Source organism: Lissotriton helveticus, chromosome 6 (assembly GCF_964261635.1).
Source record: "Lissotriton helveticus chromosome 6, aLisHel1.1, whole genome shotgun sequence".
Taxonomy (NCBI): Eukaryota; Metazoa; Chordata; class Amphibia; order Caudata; family Salamandridae; genus Lissotriton; species Lissotriton helveticus.
The window spans coordinates 1,068,277,311-1,068,301,044 of NC_136067.1; the positions used below are offsets into that span (position 1 = coordinate 1,068,277,311).

At 46.1% G+C, this 23,734-nt stretch overlaps 1 protein-coding gene across 2 annotated transcripts in view; it reads left to right on the top strand.

Moving 5' to 3' along the window:
• Positions 1 to 23,734, top strand: part of LOC144763264 (ribosomal protein S6 kinase alpha-2) — a 1,818,960-nt gene that overhangs the window by 728,327 nt on the left and 1,066,899 nt on the right. The gene's annotated exons all lie outside the window — the stretch shown is intronic.

Here is a 23,734-nt window from a genome sequence, read left to right on the forward strand (position 1 = left end):
TACTATGTGTTTACCATCGTTGCAGCGCAGAATAAATATAATTACAGGGTTCACATTTGTGCCACTATTGAATTGACTACTGATTAAAAGAAATGCTCAACAGTTAACCTATCAGAAGATCTGCAAGCGTACAGCTTCGAGGTGTGCTTTCGATTAATCAAAGGTATGCTTTACAGAGACAAAATGAGTGATGAAAATAGTGGAGTATATTTTATCTTAAGTTAGCAATGACCAGACCTCTTTGTTCTTATTGTGATGTGTATCTTTTAAGTCTTGTGATTTTTATTCTACTGCCAAAATGCTGGGACCTCACTAAATGAGCTCTTGTTAAGAAAATATGGAGGCGGGTAGAAAAAAACCTGAAAAGTGAATTCCAAGTTTGTGAGAAGTGAAAAATATTTTATGGTGATTTACTGCCGTGTTCTCAGGAAACCCAAATCTATGGCAATCTTACCCTTCAGCCATCCAGCAACCAGGCAAAAACAAGAGAGAAATGCCAAAAGACACAGCCAAATTAGCCAATCGGGATCTTCACAGGAACTAATCCAGTAGCTATCATTTCCTTCCCTGCAAAGAAATTGACAATTATTGAAAGTGGGCTGTCCTCCCAAACAGCAGCAAGACAAACCTCCAACAGGAACCAGTCAATATTTAGCCCCCACATTGCTAGAGGCAATCATGAGCATCACAGCCATTAATGCCCTCAAACGGGTTGTAATCCGTGAGTATCTCCTGGCCACTGAGGACAGAGATGAAGTCACATGCCCTCCTTAGCCTCCAACAAGACCCAGCCAAAAAGGAGCCTACCTGTTTCTTCTCCTAACCAGAAGTCTAGCTGCTATTTCTGCCACTTAAAGGAATTCAGTTCCTACTGAAATCTTGCCCTCCAGCCAGTCTATTGGCAGGTAAGTTGAAAGAGAAACGGTCACATTACATTCTCCCTTGCACGTACTGGCACAGAAACCAGTCAGTTGGAAACCTCACTGCTTTTCCTGCCCTGCAGATGAGCGCAAATAAATTAGAATCTGACAGGTAATACACACCACAGGTAGACTAAAATGTGAGGCACGATGTCTCGTGACATCCACATGTTCCCTGAAGAATCAGATGAAGCTGCTGATCAGTATCCGAATTCCTGCTTTTCCTTTCTTCCCATTTTCTTATGGTCCCCTAATGCATTTTCACCAAGGCATCCACAGCCAGAGGAAAGAATGGATGAAAATGAAGAATGCATTTGCAGGGGGACACTTGTTTGGTCCTGTTAGTGCTGAGAGCAGAACTTCAATATCTCACATGCCAGTTCAAGTGTCACTAATATCTGGCCACACACACATATACTGACACTCCCCAATCCTCTAAGTATTCAATTGTCTCCATACTTCTGTGAAAGTATTCAAATAACCAACCAATAAACCTCATACATGTTCTTCTTATCCCTTCGAAACACCACAACTAGAACAAAAAGGGCATTTGATATATGCATCTCATGCTCATCAACACATACTCTGGAGTGTGCATGCAGACAATAGCTCCACAATGAACAATCGAAACACTCACTGACAGAAACTTTGCTCACTAGTCTTTAGCACAAATTCTAGATTTGTGGCCCTGGGCCCCGTCCGCGCCGGGACTGGGCCCAGGGCCTCGACCCCTGGTCATTCGTTGACACGCATCCACTATTCCAATAACACGCTTCTACAATTTCATCCACCCCCCATTAAGGAATGCCCGGTACTTGATCCAGAGCATATTCCGTCATTACATCACAATGCCTGTGTCCATTGCAAAACTTTGATATTTGCCCACATGGGCATATCATCTTGCAATAATCAGAAGCTTAAAACAAACCTAAAAACATCTATAGCTCTTATCAATGCTCGCTCCCTAGGGAGACATAGGCAGGACATTTCAGATTTCATTACGGACAGGAAATTAGATATCCTGTTCGTCACTGAAACGTGGCTGGACGACACTTCAGATCCGGACTTAGTGGTTGCAATTCCGCCCGGATATAATATCTATCGACAGGATAGACACCGGTGAAGCTGTCTCCTACACATTTAATTTCGTGTGAAGCCATACATTTTTCCATTCTGCTAACACCTTCACACAATTTTAAAGGAATTTTGTTGTATAGACCCCCAGGAGCACGTACACAATTTTTGTCTAATTTTGACCATCTTTTAGATTCACTCGCAATGGAGGACGGTTTCACGATCTTAGGTGATTTTAACTTCCACTTAGAAAAATTTGACGATAACGAAACATACACCTTATTGTTGGATATGGAAATGTTGGGGCTATCTCCACTGGTTTCTCTGCCCACACACGAGGCAGGCCATACGTTAGATGGCATCTTTTCCAGCTTTAAAGGGATACTTTTAAAGGATATTCTTCCGCTCACATGGTCCGACTATCATGCCGTGCTGTGTGACATTCTCTCCAATGATGTTTCTTCAGGCAGGCCTATTAACCCCTCCAGAACCACTTTTAAGGCGTGGAGCGATCTAACCAATACAGATTTTAGAGAATCATTGATCATTACCTGCCCGACCTTTGCAGACGATCCTAACTCTGCTTTATCTCAATACACAGACTGGCTAGGCAATGCTATAAAGAAGCTGGTACCTCTAAAAACTATATCCAGAAACAGGTCCACTCCGTCTGCCCCGTGGTTTTCGGAAAAACTAAGAACACAGAAACAAATTTGCAGGAATAGGGAGAGGACTTGACGCAGACTCTATGATGCCGAAGATAAATCTTGTTACAAGGAGTCTTTGGCAATCTATAAAAAAATGATTACTGAGGCGAAAAGAAAGTATTTTAGTACTCAAATTGAGAACGCAAAAAATTCGAATAAACAGCTATATGAGGTAGTTAAACAATTAGCGGGAAACACCCCTGCCTTGGTTCCACCCCCCTCTCAAGCATTCTGTGATGGGTTGGCTAATTTCTTTTACACCAAAGTCAATGACATCTACACAGCTTTCTCTGCCAAAGACAATTCCTCTACATACCCCACTCACGACCCCTCTTCTGAAATCTCCTTTTCTTATTTTAAAGAAATTACTGAGCAACAAACTAGGGACCTAATTAATAATATAAAAACAGGATCGGCTTTAGATCCCTGTCCCCCAAAAATTCTTCAGTCTTTTCTGGACTTAATAGCACCAGTAGTCATGCAATTATGCAATGCCATGTTTACCTCAGGGTTATACCCTAATACTTTGAAGAGTACTCTCTTAAAACCTCTCCTAAAGAAACAGCATCTGGCCATAAATGATCCGAAAAATTTCAGACCAATAACCAGTCTTCCTTTTTTGGCTAAGGTGGTAGAGAAAGCCATGAACCAGCAGCTGTCTGAGTACTTAGAGGATCATCAACTGTTGGACAGCACCCGGTTTGGTTTCCGTAAATTCCACGGCACGGAAACCGCCCTCATAAAGGCCGCTGATGACATCAGGGTCATTAAAGATCAAGGGGGTACAGCAGTACTTGTACTGCTGGACCTCCCTGCGGCTTTCGACACGGTCGATCATTCCATCTTGATCGACCGTGTCGGACGGATGGGCGTACAACTGAGAGCAAAAAACCTACTAGCCTCTTTTCTGTCTGACAGAACTCAGACAGTTACTTTGGGGCCATTTCAATCAGCTGAGCTTTCTCTCCCCTGTGGAGTTCCTCAAGGCTCATCCCTGAGTCTGACACTTTTTAATATCTATGTGTCGGACCTTGCTAGAGTCATCAAGCAATACGGGATGGGCCTCACCTCCTATGCAGATGACACCCAGCTAGTCCTCGCCATTAACAACAATGGAGAGGAGGTGGCAAAGCGATTTCAGGAGGGCATGCAAGCAATTGGAGAGTGGATGTCCTCAAGCTGCCTTAAGCTAAACTCCGAGAAGACCGAGGTGGTCATCTTTGGAAAGATCTCACCACTGTGGTCATCTATCTGGTGGCCGTCATCATTTGGAACCGTGCCCAAGCCTGTTGCAAAGGTCAGGAATTTAGGAGTAGTGTTTGATGACCATCTCAACTTCTCCGCGCATGCTAATCAGACAGCAGTATCAGCTTTTTACAAACTAAAACTTATCAAAAAAATTCTTCCGTTTCTACCCGACAGTGCAGGCAAAACCTTGGTTAGTACGCTTGTACTATCTTCTCTCGACTATTGCAACGGCATTCTGGCCAATACTCAAGTTCGGGTTATCAATAAAATGCAACTAGTGCAAAATGCCGCGGCCAGATTACTATAAAAAAAAAAAAATTCAAACCTGTTGCTCATACCATCCACAAGTATCATTGGCTACCCATAAAAAAGCGGAAAGAATTCAAAACACTCTGTCTGGTATTCAAAGCACTGCATCACTGTGGTCCTCAGTTTCTGAGAAACCAGCTTATACCATATCTTCCAGCTAGGCAACTAAGATCAGTGACTCTGCACCAATTAACTGTGCCCCGTACTAAGACTCTCTCATGGGGTGACAGACGCTTTTCAGTTACAGCTGCCAGATTGTGGAATTCACTCCCGCTCTCAATCAGATTAAATCACTCCCTTTATACGTTTCGTAAAAAGTCTAAAGACATGGCTATTCACACAGTAAATTAGTCTGGATTCACATTGTAAGAGACATGAGTAGAGTTTTCAGCGCCAAGACGCCCCGGGCATACGTTCGCGCTTTACAAATCTCAAAAATAAATAAATAAATAGATGCCCGCACACAAAATCAGAGGAAGTCAGGTAAGTAGCGCTCATACCCTCTTACCCTGTACACTCAAAGAACATTCAACTCCCATCTGAGTGAAACCCTTAATGTGCCAGTTCCCCCTCACCCAACTTCTGCCATATGATACACTGTCTATCAAGACCAATGAAACAGTTTATAGAGAAGATGATTTAACTCGTCACAGCTTCCTCAGTCCAACATTTCAAGAATATATTCCTCGGTTATATTTAGCTTTCAGGACATCTAAGCTAAGCAGATAGTTTATTGTGTGCATATATTAAACATCCACCAACATTTCACCAAATCACGTTATGCTAAAGAGATCACTGCCAACCTTGTCTTTACCACCAAACCATCACATCACTGCAACCCTGATGCAATTGAACAGGAGCATTCACTTTGGAATCCCATTCTCCATTAAGTCAGGCCACAGCAACTATCTGTGGCTGGCTTAAACACATTAAATAACTGTTCTGCTACTTCAAGCACATTCCCGCTGAAATCTTCACCCAATTATCTATCTAGCATCTTCTCCTTTGAAACCTCATTTTATGGAGTTCTGTGTTAACCCACTGAACTCTACAATAAAGGTTAATGAAGTTGAAGAACGTCCATTTAATCCTAAGCATAAATGTTTGCACAGGGGTAGGAAAAATGGATAATTCCCAGAGAAAAACATTATTTGCAAGCAAGAAAAGAAATGGGGCAAGGCGAATTCACTGGATAACATATGAGAAGCATGTCATTGACCGTTTCTTCCCAGTCAAAATTAAGCATCACATTGAAAATTTCAAAGAAGCCACTGCCATATCACCCATGTGCCACCAAGAATTCTGAAGTAACCTTGAAGCCATCCTCTATTCAAAGTTCCCCGACACCGCCTATATCATATTCACTATGATTAGGATAGTTTAGCATTATGTCTCCTAGAATCCATTTCCAGAAAAACGTTCTTCCCCCTCTTCAAGAGGTTAAGTGCATAACTCGCAAAAGGTATTTTTAAGGTCTGATTTGATAGCGCAGCTGTTGCCATACTATTATGTAAGCAGCACTAGCCACATGCGTGCTCCTGACGAGCTCAGCTCGTCATGAGGCACGGTGGCCGTGTGCTCATGACGAGCTGAGCTCGTCATAATGGCCGCAACGCTGGCACGCGGGGCTAATTCCCCTGCTCTGCAAGCGTTCCACAGAAACAGGTGTGGCTGTGACGAGCTGAACTCGTCATGAGCACACGGCCACCGTGTTGCGTAATGAGCTGAGCTCGTCAGGAGCACGGGGCGCTGTGCGCCCCCCAGCACAGCAGGGAATTACCCCCGCTGCGAAGGGGCTAGAGAGTGGATTTGGCTCCGTCAGGAGCCAGGAGTATGTGTTTTAATTTGCCGGAAGTTGTGTGCTTTCACAAAAAAGTGCTTGCCCTCCGCACTGCTGCAATCTATTTGTTTATTTATCCAGCTGCCTGGGCTTAAAATTTCAGGGGCATACATGTGACACTGTAGAGCTATTTAAGTTTCGTAGATAACTAGATAATTTATGGTGTTTTCTTCTGGCAGCAGCACAGATGGGAGGAGGGCAATCATTAACCAACATTGATGTTTAAGTTCGGCTTGACAGTGCAACTGTCACCAGACCTTTAACCTACACCAATATTGTTCTACTGTTCTTCAATACCATACAAATACATATCGATTACCATGCTATTGACTTGCAATACTTCTCATTACCATAACAATCTCATTTAAAACCAAAACTACTGGAATTGCCAATGCTTGTCTCAGATGCACCCAAGACATAACGTATTCTTCCGTTCTAGAAAAGGCAAACTTGGACCCCAATGATCTAATCAATCTTTGTTCGTTTTTGGTGTAGGAAAGCCACAGACTGCCTATACATCTGGGGACCAGAAGCTAGAAAAAGAGGAAACAGCATAGGATTTCTTTTCAGTGATGTGATGTGAAAACGTCTGGAGACCTGAAGAAGGAAATAACAGTTGACATGCTTATTGTCTAAGATATTGTTAATAGTGCAGTAGGTTTAGTGGCACCTTGGCCCAGAGGCACGAGTGGTCTAATGCAACCTAGTAATTGGTAGCTGTTGTTTTACTATCAAAGCAAGGGATGAGTGCCCTATTTTCTAGCTTGCATTATGGCTCATTGGCTTATTGCACCTCTGCTACCCCTCTTGTTGGGGGTGGAGAGCAGCTTCTATGACGTTCTTCTGTGCTGAGAATAAAAGTAACCAGTTATTTTTTTGGCGGGGGGGGGGGGGGGTGTTCCTTATTAGCTCAATGAAAAGGTCAAGCACTGAATTCTTGTAATATTATCCCAAAAGAAATGTAATACGTTTTGGTATGTTTTCTCATATAGCTCCAATGTATAAGAAGCAGTGTAGTCATACTGCAGCAATAGTAAGATGGTAGAAACGCATGGGCAGAAGAGGAGTGCAGACGTTTTGAATGTGGACATTTGAGCTATAAGAACAACTTTCCTTTGAAACCAAAATATCTAACCAATAACTAGAAGAGTTGCCAAGGATACGGTGTTATATGTTAGGTGGAAAATAGTTAAATGTTTGACTACTCTGATCAGAAAATAGGGTTTGGCTGGAAGAGCTATATCATGGAGGTGTTAAGAACCACATCCTTAGTTGTAGAGGAGCATGCTGGCTTTTAGTCCGAGGGATAAGCACAAAGTGTACTTGTCCTGTAGTTCTGCAACCCGTGCTCTATCACCACTAATAGTCAAGTCAAGTCAGGAATTTGTATAGCGCGCTACTCACCCAGAGGGTCTCAAGGCGCTTAAGGGAGAGGGGTACGCTACTGATCGAACAGCCAGGTTTTGAGTTGCTTTCTGAAGGAGAGGTGGTTCTGTGTGAGATGGAGGTGGGTGGGGAGTGAGTTCCATGTCTTGGCCGCCAAGTAGGAGAAGGATCTTCCTCCCATGGTGACTCTTTGGATGCGTGGAATCGCGGCGAGGGCTTGGTTGGACGATCGTAGTTGGCGGGTGGGGGTGTAAAAGGTCAGGCGAGTGTTGAGGTATCTGGGTCCTAGGTCATGGAGGGCCTTGTGTGCGTGGGTGAGGAGACGGAACATGATTCTCTTGTTGACGGGGAGCCAGTGCAGGTCTCTCAGGTGACCGGATATGTGGTTGTGGCGAGGTAAGTCGAGGATGAGTCGGGCGGAGGTGTTTTGAATGCGTTGAAGTCTTTTCTGCAATTTGGCTGTGGTTCCGGAGTAGAGGGTGTTTCCGTAGTCTAGTCGGCTGGTTACAAGTGCTCGGGTGACCGTCTTCCTTGTTTCAGTGGGGATCCATCGGAAGATCTTTCGGAGCATGCGTAGGATGTTAAAAAACATGATGATGAGACGGCGTTGACTTGTCTGGTCATCGAGAGGGAGGAGTCTAGGATGAATCCCAGGTTGCGGGCATGGTCTGTTGGTTTGGGTGCGCTGCCTAGGGCCGGGGGCCACCATGAGTCGTCCCAGGCAGAGGGGGATGATCCTAGGATGAGGACTTCCGTCTTGTCGGAGTTCAGTTTTAGGCGGCTGTTCTTCATCCATTCGGCTACGTCTTTCATCCCTTCGTGTAGGTTGGTTTTGGCGGTGGTTGGGTCTTTGGTGGGGGAGAGGATCAGCTGGGTGTCATCTGCGTAGGAGATGATGTTTAGGTTGTGTTGGCGTGCGATGGATGCGAGGGGACTCATGTAGACGTTGAAGAGGGTGGGGCTGAGCGATGATACTTGTGGAACGCCGCATATGACTTCGGTGGCCTCTGATTTGAAAGGGGGGAGGCGGACTCTCTGGGTTCTTCCGGCTAGGAACGAGATGTTCCAATCCAATGCCTTATCTTGTATCCCGACGTTCCTGAGGCGTTGTACAAGTGTGCGGTGGCAGACCGTGTCGAACGCTACAGAGAGGTCCAGGAGGATGAGGGCCGCAGTTTCCCCGTTGTCGAGCAGTTTCCGGTTGTCGTCTGTGGCTGCGATGAGGGCGGTCTCAGTGCTGTGGTTGGCTCGGAAGCCGGGCTGTGAGGGGTCGAGGGAACTGTTAGACTCAAGGAAGGCGGCGAGCTGACTGTTGACGGTCTGCTCTATGACTTTGGCGGGGAACGGGAGGAGCGAGATGGGGCGGTAGTTCTTAAGTTCGGTGGGGTCTGCTGTAGATTTCTTCAGGAGGGCGCTGAGCTCGGCATGTTTCCAGCTTTTTGGGAAGATAGCGGTGTTGAAGGAGCAGTTGATGATGTCCCGGAGTTGGGGTGCGATGACGGAGTCGGCCTTGTTGAAGATGTGATGGGGGCATGGGTTGGTTGGCGATCCGGAGTGGATGGAGTTCATCAAGCGAATGGTGTCATCTGTGTTGATTGGGGTCCAGGCGCGGAGGGTGGTGGTGGGGGGCTTCGGTTCAGTGGTGAGGGGAGTGGGCTGGTCGCCGAAGCTGTTATGTGTGTCTGCGATCTTGCTGTGGAAGAACGAGGCTAGAGAGTCGCAGAGGTCTTGAGAGGGAGTGATGTCGTTGTTGCCGGCGCTGGGATTGGTGAGCTCCTTCATAAATGCTGAAGAGTTCCTTGCTGTTGTGGGCGTTGCCGTCCAGTCTATCCTTGAATGCTGATTTCTTGGTGGTGCGGATCAGCTGGTGGTGTTTGCGGGTGGCGTTCTTGAGGGCGGTCATGTTGTCTGTGGTTGGATTTCTTCGCCAGGCTTTCTCGAGGGTGCGGCAGTTCTTTTTGGAGTTCTTGAGGTCATCGTTGAACCAGGAGGCTTTTTTGCTTCCTGGCTTGTTGGGATGGTTTTTCAAGGGTGCTAGTTCGTTAGCGCAGTGGGTGATCCACTGTGCGAGATTGATGGCTGCTTGATTTGGGTCCGTTGCTATGGTGGGAGGGTTTTGGTTCAGAGATGTGGTGAGCTGGTCGGTGGTAATTTTGTTCCAGTTTCTGCGGGGAACTTGTTGCGGATGGAGGTGGGTCGTGGCCTTTCTGAAGCTGAAGTGGACGCAGCTGTGGTCTGTCCAGTGCAGTTCCGTGACGTGATTGAAGGAGATGTGCTTGCTGGATGAGAAGATTGAGTCGAGCGTGTGTCCGGCATAGTGGGTGGGGGTGTTCACCAGTTGTTTGAGTCCGAGATTGGCGAGGTTATCCAGCAGGGTGGTGGTGTTGTTGTCGTTGTTATTCTCCAGGTGGAAGTTGAGGTCCCCTAGGAGGATGTAGTCATCGGAGGGGAGGGCGTGTGGGCTGACAAAGTCAGCAATGTCTTCGCTGAATTGTGTGCGGGGTCCTGGGGGTCTGTAAATGAGGGTGCCTCTGAGTGTGGTCTTGGGGTCGGTGTGTATCTGGAAGTGGAGGTGTTCGGTGGCTAAGAGGGTGTCGTCGGAGTTGGTTGAGATGCGACTGGTGTTCTTGTGGACGATGGCGATGCCTCCTCCTGTTTGGTTGATATGGTCTCTTCGGATGATCTTGTATCCGTCCGGGATGGCTATGGCGATGTCGGGTGCTGATGAGGCGTTCATCCAGGTTTCCGTGAGAAAGGCGGCGTCCGGCGAAGTGGTGTCGAGTAGGTTCCATAGTTCAATGGCGTGTCTGTGGACCGAGCGGGTGTTGAGCAGGATGCACTTCAGGTAGTTGTTATTGGAGCTCTGTTTGGCGTTTGTGGTTGTAGTGTGGGTCCTGATGCAGCAGAACTTGCAGGATTGGCAGGTGAAGGGTCCATGGGTACGTCCTGGGGCGGCTTGGTGGCAGTCGTGGAGGCGGCCGGTGTTGAGTGCAGTGAGGGTTGCAGCGTCGTAAATTTGGCGGGAGGGATGGCCTTTGCGGAATCCAGGGGTTCTGCGCTGGGCGCGGTACAGGCGCGGACGGGCGTAGACGGGCTTACCTTTGGCGCGCCTGCTGCGCGTGAACGCTGCGTGTTTGCCACTCTCCATAAGTGGAGAGTGGAGGGGGCGGAGTGAGGGAGGAGCAGCTGGGAGGCGGGAGCGGGGTGGCGAGTGGGGAGGGGAGGAGCGGTGATGCAGGAGGGAACGGGGGTTGGGCTGAGCAGCGGCAGGGAGCGGGGTGGAGGGGCAGAGGGCACAACAAATGGAATCCAGAAACAAAACCGAAACCAGAGAGGCACAGCGGGCAGCGGTGGCGGCAGCAATCAGGGGGCACCACAATTTAAATGCAGAGCAAAAACGAAACAGGCACAACAATTTAAATACAGGGCAAAAATGAAAACAAAATACTGCACAAGACCAGATCCATGGCGAGCTCAGGGGCACAGCAGCTCAGGGGCACACCAGAGGCACAGAGGGCAGCGGTGGCGGCAGCAATCGGGGGTGAGGCACGAGGCAGGTGGAGCGACCAGCTCTGACCAGGTCAGATCGAGTCACAGCTCCCCGCCTCGCGGATGCAGACCTAGGCTACTAGTGGGAGGGAGGAGCAACTGGGAGGCGGGAGCGGGGTGGCGAGTGGGGAGGGGAGGAGCGGTGATGCAGGAGGGAACGGGGGTTGGGCTGAGCAGCGGCAGGGAGCGGGGTGGAGGGGCACAGGGCACAACAAATGGAATCCAGAAACAAAACCGAAACCAGAGAGGCACAGCGGGCAGCGGTGGCGTCAGCAATCAGGGGGCACCACAATTTAAATGCAGAGCAAAAACGAAACAGGCACAACAATATAAATACAGGGCAAAAATGGAAACAAAATACTGCACAAGACCAGATCCTTGGCGAGCTCAGCGGCACAGCAGCTCAGGGGCACAGCAGAGGCACAGCGGGCAGCGGTGGCGGCATCAATCGGGGGTCAGGCACGAGGCAGGTGGAGCGACCGGCTCTGACCAGGTCAGGTCGAGTCACCAATCACTAAGTCACTAATGAGCCTACTGAACTAATCACTCTCAAATCTTCTACTAGCCATACCTAGCTAAAAAAGCAAAATAACCACGCATAACTGATGGATGGAAATCCCAGAACTGTATAGAATGGGCATCCAATTTCAGAAAGTGCTACACTGCCATACTGCCATGGTGCGATGTAGGTGCAGGTAACATTCCACAGCAGAACAAACGATTTGAAAGCATTTCCAGTTTGAAGATTATTACCTACTTGACTGATAATTTATTTACCACGGGAACCTGCTAATCAACTGTCTGGTTTAAAAACAGAAGGCAGACGGATTCACAAAAATAGCTACAGTACACTTACACCTACCCACGTTACAGATATACAACTTGTCTACTTCGAAACATTTCCAGAAGTATGCTTGAAAACCTTTGCTATTCCCAGCTTTCACGCCGTGCTCCCGGAAAGTCATGTGATTTCCTTTTATTAACATTTGCTCAATATGCGATTGTATGCACAGTGCAGTTCCACATTGGAAAGAGCCATTGTCTCTATGCAATGGCACTTTTTTAGGTCGAGCCTTCAGTTCATGCGCTGACTGCAAGACCTGTTGGATTTAATAAAACGACTGTAGTCCCCACCAACAGCTTACGATAAATTCAATCCAGCGTCACTCAGCTTTGCTGCCTTTGTACTCGTTGTGCAGCCGATAGCTCACTTCCGTTTATTGCTGCGGAACACCGGCCGAATACAGTTTTCATGCACTGGCATTTGTTATCTGTTGTTCCGGAGAACTCCTTTTGCTCTGCTGCCATTCTCCCAGACGTGAGTGCTCAGGTTTTTTGCTTCACCCTGAGGGTTCGGCAGTTTTGAAGAGCCGCCCGTGTGTCACCATCTTTTTCCCTGACCATGCACCAATGGTCCAAGTGTGAGAGCAAGTGATGAATGACTTGCACTGACGTCACCGGTCATCCATGAAAATTGTTTACCAACAGCACTGCTCTCAGAAAGTGCCTGTGTACTCTTGTCAGGCCGCGACTGCCACACTGCAGGCCCCTGTCCGAGAGCTCGTTCGCCAGGGCTTCCCAGAAGGGTAGAAGATTGAGGGTTTGAGTCCCTTCGTGGTTGGGCTCCTTTTTTGCAATTACAGAAAGTACATTTTATGAAATCTACATTCCTGCTCCACATTTCAATGTTTTTAAACCTATGAAGGATGCTGCTAAAGTGGTGGTGATTCTAACAAATGCACACACACCTCTCTTAATACCTAAACTTGCTGCAAAATCGTAATTTGTAACTTTTTGGAAACCACTACAGAGCATCCCCTCACTAAAGCACTGCAGGCTGTTCCCCACTAAAGCACTTCCAAGTGTCCATCTACATAGCATCCCTTCATTAAAGCACTGCAGGCTGTTCCCCACTAAAGCACTTCCAAGTGTCCATCTACATAGCATCCCTTCATTAAAGCACTGCAGGCTGTTCCCCACTAAAGCACTTCCAAGCGTCCATCTACATAGCATCCCTTCATTAAAGCACTGCAGGCTGTTCCCCACTAAAGCACTTCCAAGCGTCCATCTACATAGCATCCCTTCATTAAAGCACTGCAGGCTGTTCCCCACTAAAGCACTTCCAAGCGTCCATCTACATAGCATCCCTTCATTAAAGCACTGCAGGCTGTTCCCCACTAAAGCACTTCCTAGTGTCCATCTCTCACTCGAGCACTGGACAGTGTCCATCACACAGCACTGCACAGCATCCATCACTGCAGCTCTGGCCAGTGTCCGTCACTAAAGCACTACCCAGCACCCCTCACTAGAGCACCGCACAGCGTCCCTCACTAGAGCACCACACTGTTTACCTCAGTAAAGCACTACACTGTGTCCCTCACGAAAGCACAGGTCAGCGTCCCTCACTAAAGCACTGTCCAGCATCCCTCACTACAGCTCTTCACAGTGTCCCCACTAAAGCACTACTCAGCACACTTCACTAAAGCACTGGCCAGCATCCCTCACTACAGCTCTGCACAGTGTCCCTCACTAAAGCACTACACAGCACACTTCACTAAAGCAGTGTGAGGGCTGTCTCTCACTAAAGCACTGTCTGCGCTGAGCGGTTCTCACTGTACTAGTGTAGGAAAGACACTACGGCACAGCACAGAAGTCAACATGAGGGCCCACCCAGGCCAACAGAAGCAGCACATGTTGCACCTGTTCCAAGCAGGGCACTTCACTGAGGTTAGCTACAGTGCCTTAGAATGTCTGAGTCCGGCAGAGGGGACAACAAACTTCTTTTCTTTTCAGACACCTTCAACTTCTGGCCAAGTTAATTTTCACACATGGGCTCTTATAGCTGTGGACAATAGAGTCCTTGAGTCTGCGCCTTTGTTTTAGAAAAATGTTAAAGAGAGCTAATTGCTATGAAGCTGCTTCAGCACCCTAAAAGCCCTCTCCGCCATCTCATCTCTTAACTTTCTAACCCTCAATTGCCTCCAAGAAAAAAAAGCATTTGCAATGCAATAGTTCTCGCATTTGCAAGAGTTTAAGCTATTGGCATTGTAAATGACAATGCCTTTTATTTATCTACCAATAGCTCAAACTCCCAAAATTCGAGGCATATTGCCTTTCACATGCTTGTTTCGTTTTATTTCCTCCACAGGGAAAAAATATTTTTTCTAGCACAGAAACACCCCCAGTTTAGGATTTTTACGTTCTTCTTCACACCTTGTGCTACTAACTATGGGCCAGATTCATCAAACCTAAATCCGCTCGCAAAGGGCCAGATTCTGAGAATCTGGCCCTTTGCGAGCGGTATTTTTTGTATTTGGGATGCATCATCCCAAATGCAAAAATCGCAATTTTAGAAATCGCTACATTGCGATTATTTGCATTTAGGAATTGAGATTCCTTAAATGCAATGCATGAACTATTTCAAAATTGCGAATTCGCAATCTGGTGCCGCTATTGACCCCGAAGTCTAACTACGTGGTAAATAGCAAAAACTTAGAACAACGCACTTTAGTGCATTTTTCTAAGTTGTATGTTACACACACACATGTCCTTGGGACATGTGTGTGCACAACACCAGTGTACATTACCATTTCAGGGGTGCAACAGGGTGACCTTTAGGCCTATAGGAATGAATGGGAAAGCCATTCCTTATTTGGGATTAGCAATTAGCGAATCGCAAATAAGGAAGCAGTAGAAATCGCTAAAAATATTGCGATTTCTACAGGTGAGTCTTTAATAGCGAATCCTTAAAAGTCGCTATTAAGGACTCACAAAACATGACTTTCATGAATCTGGGGGTATGTCCATTGTGGGGACGCGTCAAAGAGAAGTTTGTGAATGCACAGAAACTGACTTGTTTGTGGGCGTTCACAAACTCAAGAATGAACATGCCTTGAAGCACTTTCTCCCCTCTGTTCGTATGGAATTGGCATAAAACTGAGCTCAAGTCAGAGTAAGACTCACTAAAAGATTTACATATATGGATCATTGCGAGTATCCTAGTTCTGAGAGTGTTCATTAGGCACCCAGGAGTTAAGATACCAGAGTTCCTGTTGTCTCTATGGACAGCAGAATCAATAGAGACTATGGTTGAATCCCTCAGTTATAAAATGGGAATCCAATTTCCTTGGTAATTTATCCTTCTCTCTAGGAATTTCCCCAAGATATTTTCTCGACATCTTTAGTGAAAATATAACAAGTCTGTCCTCTAGCTGAGAAAATTCTTATTCTCGATGTAGCCAGTAACAGCAAAGGTGCAGACCGAAAAGAAATATGGGGAGGCAGTGTCTTTTCGGTCCATTTCCTTTCTTCGGGCTCACACAATTTAGTTAGCCTTAATAAAAACCTGTCTTTCTACTGTTTAACGGAAGCCCAGGGCTTAGGATCTCGGAATTCTTTGTCCACCTTTTCCTCCTCCTCAGAACTACGCCTTCGGGCATTTGTTTGTGCTCTACAAATCTTTTTCATTTCATTTCAGTTGTTCACTTTGTACGTGTCATAATGAAATCCTGGTTGATAAATCATTTACGTTTTGCACACTGTGCTGGGATCTCATGGGTTCTGATTTCGAGAATGTCGGAGGAATGAATAGATGCTATTTATTGCACCTGATAAAATCTGACAAGGCGTACAGGATTTATCAGACATGATAAATAGTACATCCGTGTTTTGGGGAAGAGTTGATGCTGACAGTGTTGTGTGGGTATTTTCCACCTGCCAAAAGAGTATTCCCAACTGTACTTAAAATGCGGGTGTAAGAGTGCTCTTCCCAGCACTCCAGCTCAATTACTGCCCAGCAAGGATGTGTGAGGGCAGCGAGAGCGGACTACGGTTGAAAGGGTGAGTTTTTGGAAGCCTCTGATCTTGTTGTGGACATCGGAGAGTACTTTGAATATGATTCAAGGAAGGCGTGCTTTGATGTTTCCATCGGTACAAAAGGGGGTGGTGATGGACGGAGCATCTGATCAGCACGCTCTCAAACAGCAAAAACACAGCCGCGCTGTCTATTTTAAAAAAAGAAGCCCCTTCAGATAAAAGACCGTTACCAAAGTACAAACTCGAAACAAAAGCTTGAAGTTGGAGTTGTCATATCTTTCGCTCGATGAACATGTAGTCATGGTTACGGTGTCGCGCTGCCTTGGCGCGAGAGAGCATCGGCATGTGTATGTGGGGGCGTGAGCGTGTATAAAAATGCTCATGGGAAAGGATTCCTGTTCAGTCAATAGAGAAATGTAACTAATCTCTTGGTTATTGATTTGTGAGCCTGCCCTGTGACTCATGCAAGGAGTAAGCCAATTGGGTAGTGAGGTAGCTGCTTGAAACTGGAAGATGCTGATTAGAATATGAGTATTATCCATACCATTCCCACCCCAGCAGAGGCGCCAGTGATATAAAGACTTCCTGCCAGGATAAATTCTAAAATAAGATTTTTTTTTCTGCAGTGCTTTCTTTGTTAAAAAAATTGGTGCCCGCGCTCTCGTCAGGAGGACACTGCAGCTTGCACCACACGTTGCCCCTGTCAGCGCTGCCAATGACAGCACCAACACAACTACTAACCATCACACTTCAACAAGTGTGACAATTTAAACTCTTTCAGGCCACCAAGCTCCATAACAATGGCTTGAGTGGCAGATATTAGTTATAAGTAATGTGTATTGAATTAAGAAACTGCTGCTATGCTAGCATCTAATTTAGACAAACAGTGCCATCATGTGGCAGATTGTCATAGGTGCCTGTGCCAAAAATTAGCTGCCTGTGCTCAGCACGGCTCACATTAAGAACTGCTTTTCTTTCACTTTATGAAGTCAGCACTGTTTATATATCTATTTTCTGCTTTTGTAAAATGCAAGGCATTGAGAGCTTCAGAGAGTTTTACCAGCCACAGCCGGCAGTGGGAGTACCAGCAGGGCGGTGAGGTGGGGAGGAGGAGGGGCAGGATGGGGGGTAGTTATGTATGAATTACAGAGTTTTACAGGTAAGTAAACATTTAAATAAATAAAACAAATTTTGTTGCGCGCACTGCATCGCATTTGGGGATGCAGTGCACTCAACGAAATTCGTTTTATTTATTTAAATGTTTACTTACCTGGGAAACTCCGTAATCCATACATTACTACCCCCCACCCTGCCCCTTCCCCTCCCCACGTCACCGCCCTGCAGGTACTCCCACTGCCGGCCGCCGGAGCAAAAACTTCCCAAAACATTTTTTAAATCATGAACAGATCAGTAAATGTCTATTTGTTTAGCTGTTGGCGTTTAAACAATTATTTACAGCAGAGAAGCTACCAGTAGCTTGCATACACCTTCACAGTAGCTCACAGCCTTTAATTAATTTTTAAATATAGCAGAGTCATATTTTCCTTTTAAGGTTAAGGAAAGGCTGTGTTTATTTTACATTTTTTAACATGAGGCTGCAGATAGTAGGGCCTGATAATGAACAATCCTGGGTCAGATTTATGACACAGGCTAGGGCACACAGGTAATGAAGTGCAGCACTGTGGTGTTTAGCTCTTAAATACAAGTCCTCCTTTAGCTCAGTATTGAAGCTGTGAACAAAATTATGTTTCTGAATGATTTTAAGTGGGAGAAAATGAAAATCTACTTTCATGTTTAAGTGAACTCTTCATTTTAATTTTCTCCCATTTTCAAAGTCATATTTATAACAAAAAAATACAGTCATGTTATAAAAGAGGAGTAATTTAAAGTGAAGGAACATATTTTGATGGAACATTGTCTCAATATTTTTCTCCACTTTCAATTAATCCAATAACGTCTTAATGTATTATGAAGTATGTTTCTTCACTTTAAATTCCTCCCATTTAAAAAATGGCAGTACTTTTCTGTTATTAATATGACACCATGTCTATGGGCCACTGGGAGCAGGATGACTGCTGTTTGTACATCTGACACTTAGAAATTAAAGAAAAATAAATTAAATAAGTAGTTTTATGGAATCCATATAAACATAAAGTTAACTATTCAGTTTAATTTTCTACCATATCAAAGTGTTGCCTTTACACATAGTAGACATCTTGTTCCCAGTGGCTGGTAGATATTGTGCCATATGTTTTTTTTAAACTTTTTATTTAATTATTATACATGCTGGCAAACAGTGTCATCAGGGGCTGAAGCACATTCCATCTAGACGTCAGCCCTATTAAACCTGAGGGATGTCTTACATATAAGAAAAGGGAAGGTTAGGGCCTGGCAAGTGAGTGCACTTGTCGCCTCGACATGGCAGTGGAAAACCCTGTGTGAAGACACTGCAGTGGCAAGTCTGAGTTACATTTGGAAGGCTACTTGTGTGGGTGGCACAATCAGTGCTGCAGGCTTACTGGTAGTATTTGATGTACAAGCTTGGGCACACTCAGTGCACTTTACTAGAGACTTACCAGTAATCAAATATGCCAATCATGGATAAGTAATCATAATTACAAATTACACAGAGAGCATATGCACAGAGAGCATAAGCACTGATTAGCAGTGGTAAAGGCCGGCATCTGTTACGGTCTACTAAGATCATGCAGAAAGGTGCTCTCCCTACTCCCTTTCCAGTCCCGACTACTACTGATCCAAGGCCTAATTGTCTCCAGGCTGGACTACAACAACGCCATTTACTTAGGAGCTCCGGAAACCACTCTCTAAATACTACAGAAAACCCAGAATGCCGCGGCCCGGCTGCTCACGAATACCCCAGCCAGAACATCAGCCAAACCCGCACTGAAAAAATTACACTGGCTTCCGATCAGGGAAAGAGTGAGATTCAAGGCCCTATGTCTGGCTCACAAAGTACTGCATAACGCAGGTCCACCTATCCTCAGCAACTGGATCACACCCTACAAACCAACTAGAGCGCTTCGTTCGGACCATGGAAATTTAATTGTGGTTCCCAGGGTGAAAAAGGCCCGCGCAGGAGGCCGCCGCTTTTCAGTCCACACAGCGAAACAATGGAACGCGCTCCCCTTGAAACTTAGATCAGAACCTAACCTCCTGCGCTTCAGGAAATCTCTCAAAACCCTTCTCTTCCCTTAAACCACCTTCACCCCTGCACTTTCATCCTTCAGGACAATGAGGTTTAGCGCTGGGATACTCACGGGTGACTATGCGCTCTATAAAAACCCAAAATAAATAAATAAAAAAATAAATAAAGTGCCCAGCAACCTAAAGAAAACAAAAACAGGTCAGGAAAAATAAGAGGAAAAAGCTAAATGTTTGGGGATAACCCTGCAAAAAGGGCCAATCCCAACAGGAATCTTTTTAAGTATTGTGCTGTTTGCACCTGTGGGTCCAGGGTGTGGGTTACCAATATGTGGTCAAACCTGCCATATTGTGGGTGGTAGAGTAACATGAGTACTTTGTTTGGGTGGGATTTAATGTATGCCATATGTCTATGTAGCCCAGTCTGGCCATTGCTTCAGTCAGTGCCAATGTCATCCCTGGTTTAGTGTCTTGCTTAGGGGGGACCTCAGTCCAGATTGCCATCCAGTACACAGTTATAGTCCCTCCAATCAATGGGGCATCAATGTACGGGAGCATTAGCTCCAGCAGGCCCCAGTAGAATGATCTGTCGTCTGTGTTGGGCATGTAGAAGTTCAGGCAACATACCTCTTCACCACCCAACAGTCCATGGAGTAGCACATATCAACCCTCCACGTCCAAATTTACATACTGCTGCTGGAAGGCTGCACCTGGGGTTAGCCATATTAGCACTGCTCTGTCATAGGAGAAGTAGGTCAAGGAGTGGATCTGCCCCTCCATTTTTTCTTCCTTTTAAAGCAACTCTTCCTCAGTTAGGTGTGTATCCTGCAGCATGGCAATATAGCATTGTGTGTATGTTCCAGGTCGCTATTTGGAGCACATCTGTTCTGTCATTAGCTATTTTCTGTGATAACCGACGCTCCTTCTGCCCTTCCCCGTCCCTATGTGTGGCTGTGTGGGGGCTCAGTCAGTCTTTGTGTGTCAGTGGCTCTCTTTGCGCCCTCAGTGAGTCCCCAATGGTGTGCAGTCATCTCGTTCCCTTCCCATCCCTCCCCCAGGTGAACACCCACTAAAGAAATAACTGGTTTTCCCACATTACCCTGAATATGGGGATACTCTAACAGTTACATGAAAATTGCTGTGCTGCTCCACAGGGGATACCTAGCTAACTAATAGTATGAATAATATGTTGTTATGTGACCTCTGAGTCTGGCCAGCTGAGGTACATCCAACCACAGAGGCCAGGAACCACCCACTTTGCTATCATCTAATACCTGGCAAGGCACGACCACCTACCTCCCGGGTCCACCAATCACTCACTGCATGCAGCTTTAGTGGGTCACCCCACCACTGCATGTCTCATGTGTTTGCTGCACCCCATTATCAAGTAACATATGTCAGGTGTTTAAGATCAATTAAACCAACACGGAGTAGCAAAAAGGTCAAAGAAAGATCTTGCTAAGTATGAGTCAAGGAGGGGACAGAATAAATGTGACTACCAGTTTGTGCTAATACTGTCACATTTAGGGTATCCACTCAGTGTAGACAGATTCCCATCAGTCGCCACACCGAATCCGCCCTACATCATCTGGGATCTTCTTATACCCAAAGGGTAGAGTGGAATGCCCACAAATGGCTGACAGATCACAGAAAGTTGACCTATCCTGTGGGACCCAATTTTACTATCTTGTGAGGTGTCTGACTGGTAAAGCAGTGCCCAAAAAGGTGTAAATAAAGTGAGTGTGAGGTAACCCTTTTACCTTTTTAAATCTTTATAAGCAGTAGCGCTAATGGGCCTGAAGAAGCAGTAGGATACATTGTAGATCCATTCAATCTGCAGAAACATGTCGACCTTTCATTCTCCGTAGTGGTTATTTGTTAGCACCACTTCGCACTCTTTTTAAGTTTGGGAGTAATAGAGGACATATTAAACATTTCTGTTTCCTCTTTACTATCCAATTTTATCATTTTTTGTAACTCACTTGTTCACTCACTTTATTTACACCTTTTTGGGCACTGCTTTACCAGTCAGACACCTCACACGATAGTAAAATTGGGTCCCACAGGATAGGTCAACTTTCTGTGATCTGTCAGCCATTTGTGGGCATTCCACTCTACCCTTTGGGTATAAGGAGATCCCAGATGATGTAGGGCGGATTCGGTGTGGCGACTCCAGACCTATTAAAAATTCTCACTTATCTGGCTATACGAGCATTTTAAGCAATTTTTTCATTGACACTGTTATCCCAATCATTGATCACTACTGCACTAACCAGTGGTTTACCTCCCGGTGGAGGATGCATGAGAACTAACCCTATGATGATGCTGTCACGTGTTCAAGAGATAGGCGGAGAATCAAGATATACTGCCTCCCCAGCCTCAGTACTGGAATGAGGGTTTTTTATCGGTACATTATACAAAATCTAAAAAACCCAGGTTACTCAGGACAAATGATCCATTCCCCAATAGATTTTTTGGCTTACAAATTTACCATGAGTGGGATCATCTGCTCTTACCTTAGCGGTGGTGAGCGAGAGAAATATGCGCATATTGCCGACCTTGTTGCAGCAATTTTGTATTTGGAACTGAGCAATCGGGCCACCATACAGAGCAGGTGAGGCACTCCCTGGCCCTGGATAGTGCTTGCCTCTGGCAGCTCTGCTTATAGGAGGCCCGACGGTAGTGGGTGGCCTGCACCAGATGGGTTTACGAATGGGGGGACACATCAAGCAAAATGTTATACTGGTTAGACACAATGGACACAGAATCCAGAGTTGGTTTATGCACTATGGCTGTGTCTGGAGCAGTTGTAATGTCCTCTTGCTCGATAGCATCAGCCTTCACAGACTACTATAGATCTCTCTATGCTGTAAGTGAATGCCTCATGTTGGATTTATTGATGCTCCACTTGACCACCTCTGAACAGGAAGACCTAGACCAGTCTCGAACACTGAAGGTGGGCAAAGCTCTCACTGACCTGGACCCAGTCAGGGCTCCAGGACCAGATGGTTATCCATTAGAATACTACCACAAACTCCACCACAAGAATCCTACCATCTCCTATGGAAATGTACCTGGGATCAATATCCAAGGATAGTTTCCTGCCAGGGATGGATCTGGGGAACAATTGTGGTGCTAGTGATGCTGGTTGGCCTTCAGAATCACATTCTTTTTATCATCCTATCTCCCTCATAAACACAGAGAAAAACTCATTGTCAAAGTTCTGATGATATGAGTCCTCTGAGGGCCTTAATAAATCACCACAGTACGGAACATTGTATACGAAGGTTCCTTTGGCCTTTACCTGTTTTCTGTCCCAACAGTGCTCCTGAGCACTCATGTTAATTGACTTTGAAAAGGACTTTGATTCTTTCGTTTGGGCATTCTTGGAGGATGCTTAAAATGGGATTTAGCCCCAAATTTCGGTCCTGCATCTGCTGCCTGTATGCACGGGCACAGGGTCGAGTATGATGAATGGTGCACTGTCATGCCAGTTCCCAAATCTGGAGAAACCAGGTTGGGATGTTCCCTCTCCCCTCTTCTCCTTGCCTTGGCCATACAGCTAAGAGTGGCGTGGGTACTCTGTGATGTGCAGGCTTGAGGGTTTGACTGGGATCTGGCAATGGAAAACAGGATTTCCCTGTATGCAGACAATTTCCTTATGTTCCTGGCCCATCCGGATGTGACTGGACCAAGCCTAATTCACATCCTGGATGCCTTCAGGACAGCACCTGGCCTATGTGTTGATTGGGCCAAATCCCTCCTAGTCCCTCTGAGGGGTGACCACATGGACGAGACCTGGCAGCTAGATCTCCCAATGCACCGCAGGAGTTTTGATACCTCTGGGTATATTTGGCCTGGTAACAAAAGTAACCTAGAGCCTGAATCTCCAACTGCTCCTCTGGAGAGCTCAGTAAGACATTGACAGGCGGATAAGGTTGCCCCTGAATCTCTTGGGTACAGTGGCACTATTTGAGATGATGATCGTCCCTACATGCTATATCTGCTCCAGAATTTCCCCCTCCTCATCCCACAAAGTTGGTTACACGCTCTATCAGCTAAAGTGAGTAGGTTATTGTGGACGGACAAGCCTCCCAGAATTGCCTTTGGGAAGTGTATGCTGTCCACATAAGACGGCAGGCACGCCATAGCAGATATCAGTCTTTACTATTGGGCTTCACAAACTATGTTGGTGAGTGCCTGGAGGCATGGGGGTGGGAAGACCCTGCTTTCAGGGTGGAGGTAGCATTGAAAGGCCTGGATAAAATAACAGACCTTCTATTATGCGCATCCATCCCTGGGTACCTTCTAGAGGTGACCAGGACAGTGTTCCAGGCATGGAGAACTGTGCTGCAGGTGGGAGTGACTGGTGAAACTTGAGATCCCTCTTTGGGTGGGACGCTACCTTGACCGGTTGGAGTGACTAGAGGGATTCCCGGGCTCGGACCAGAAAGCAATACTGAGTTTGGGACATATGGGCTTGCACACATATGAAGTTCTTTCAGGTGTTCAGACAGACTTCAACCTGCTCAGGTCCCAGTTCTACCAGTATCTAAAGCAATTGCATGCCCTGATGGATCACGAAGATGCTCTCACTGAGGTCCCCAAGTATTGCCCGCTAAAGATGCATCTACTTATGCACCCCGTGGGGAAGGGAGGAATATCAAAGATTTATAGGGTGCTAGTAACCCACTGCTCAATTTCATGTGAAATTTAAGAGTACG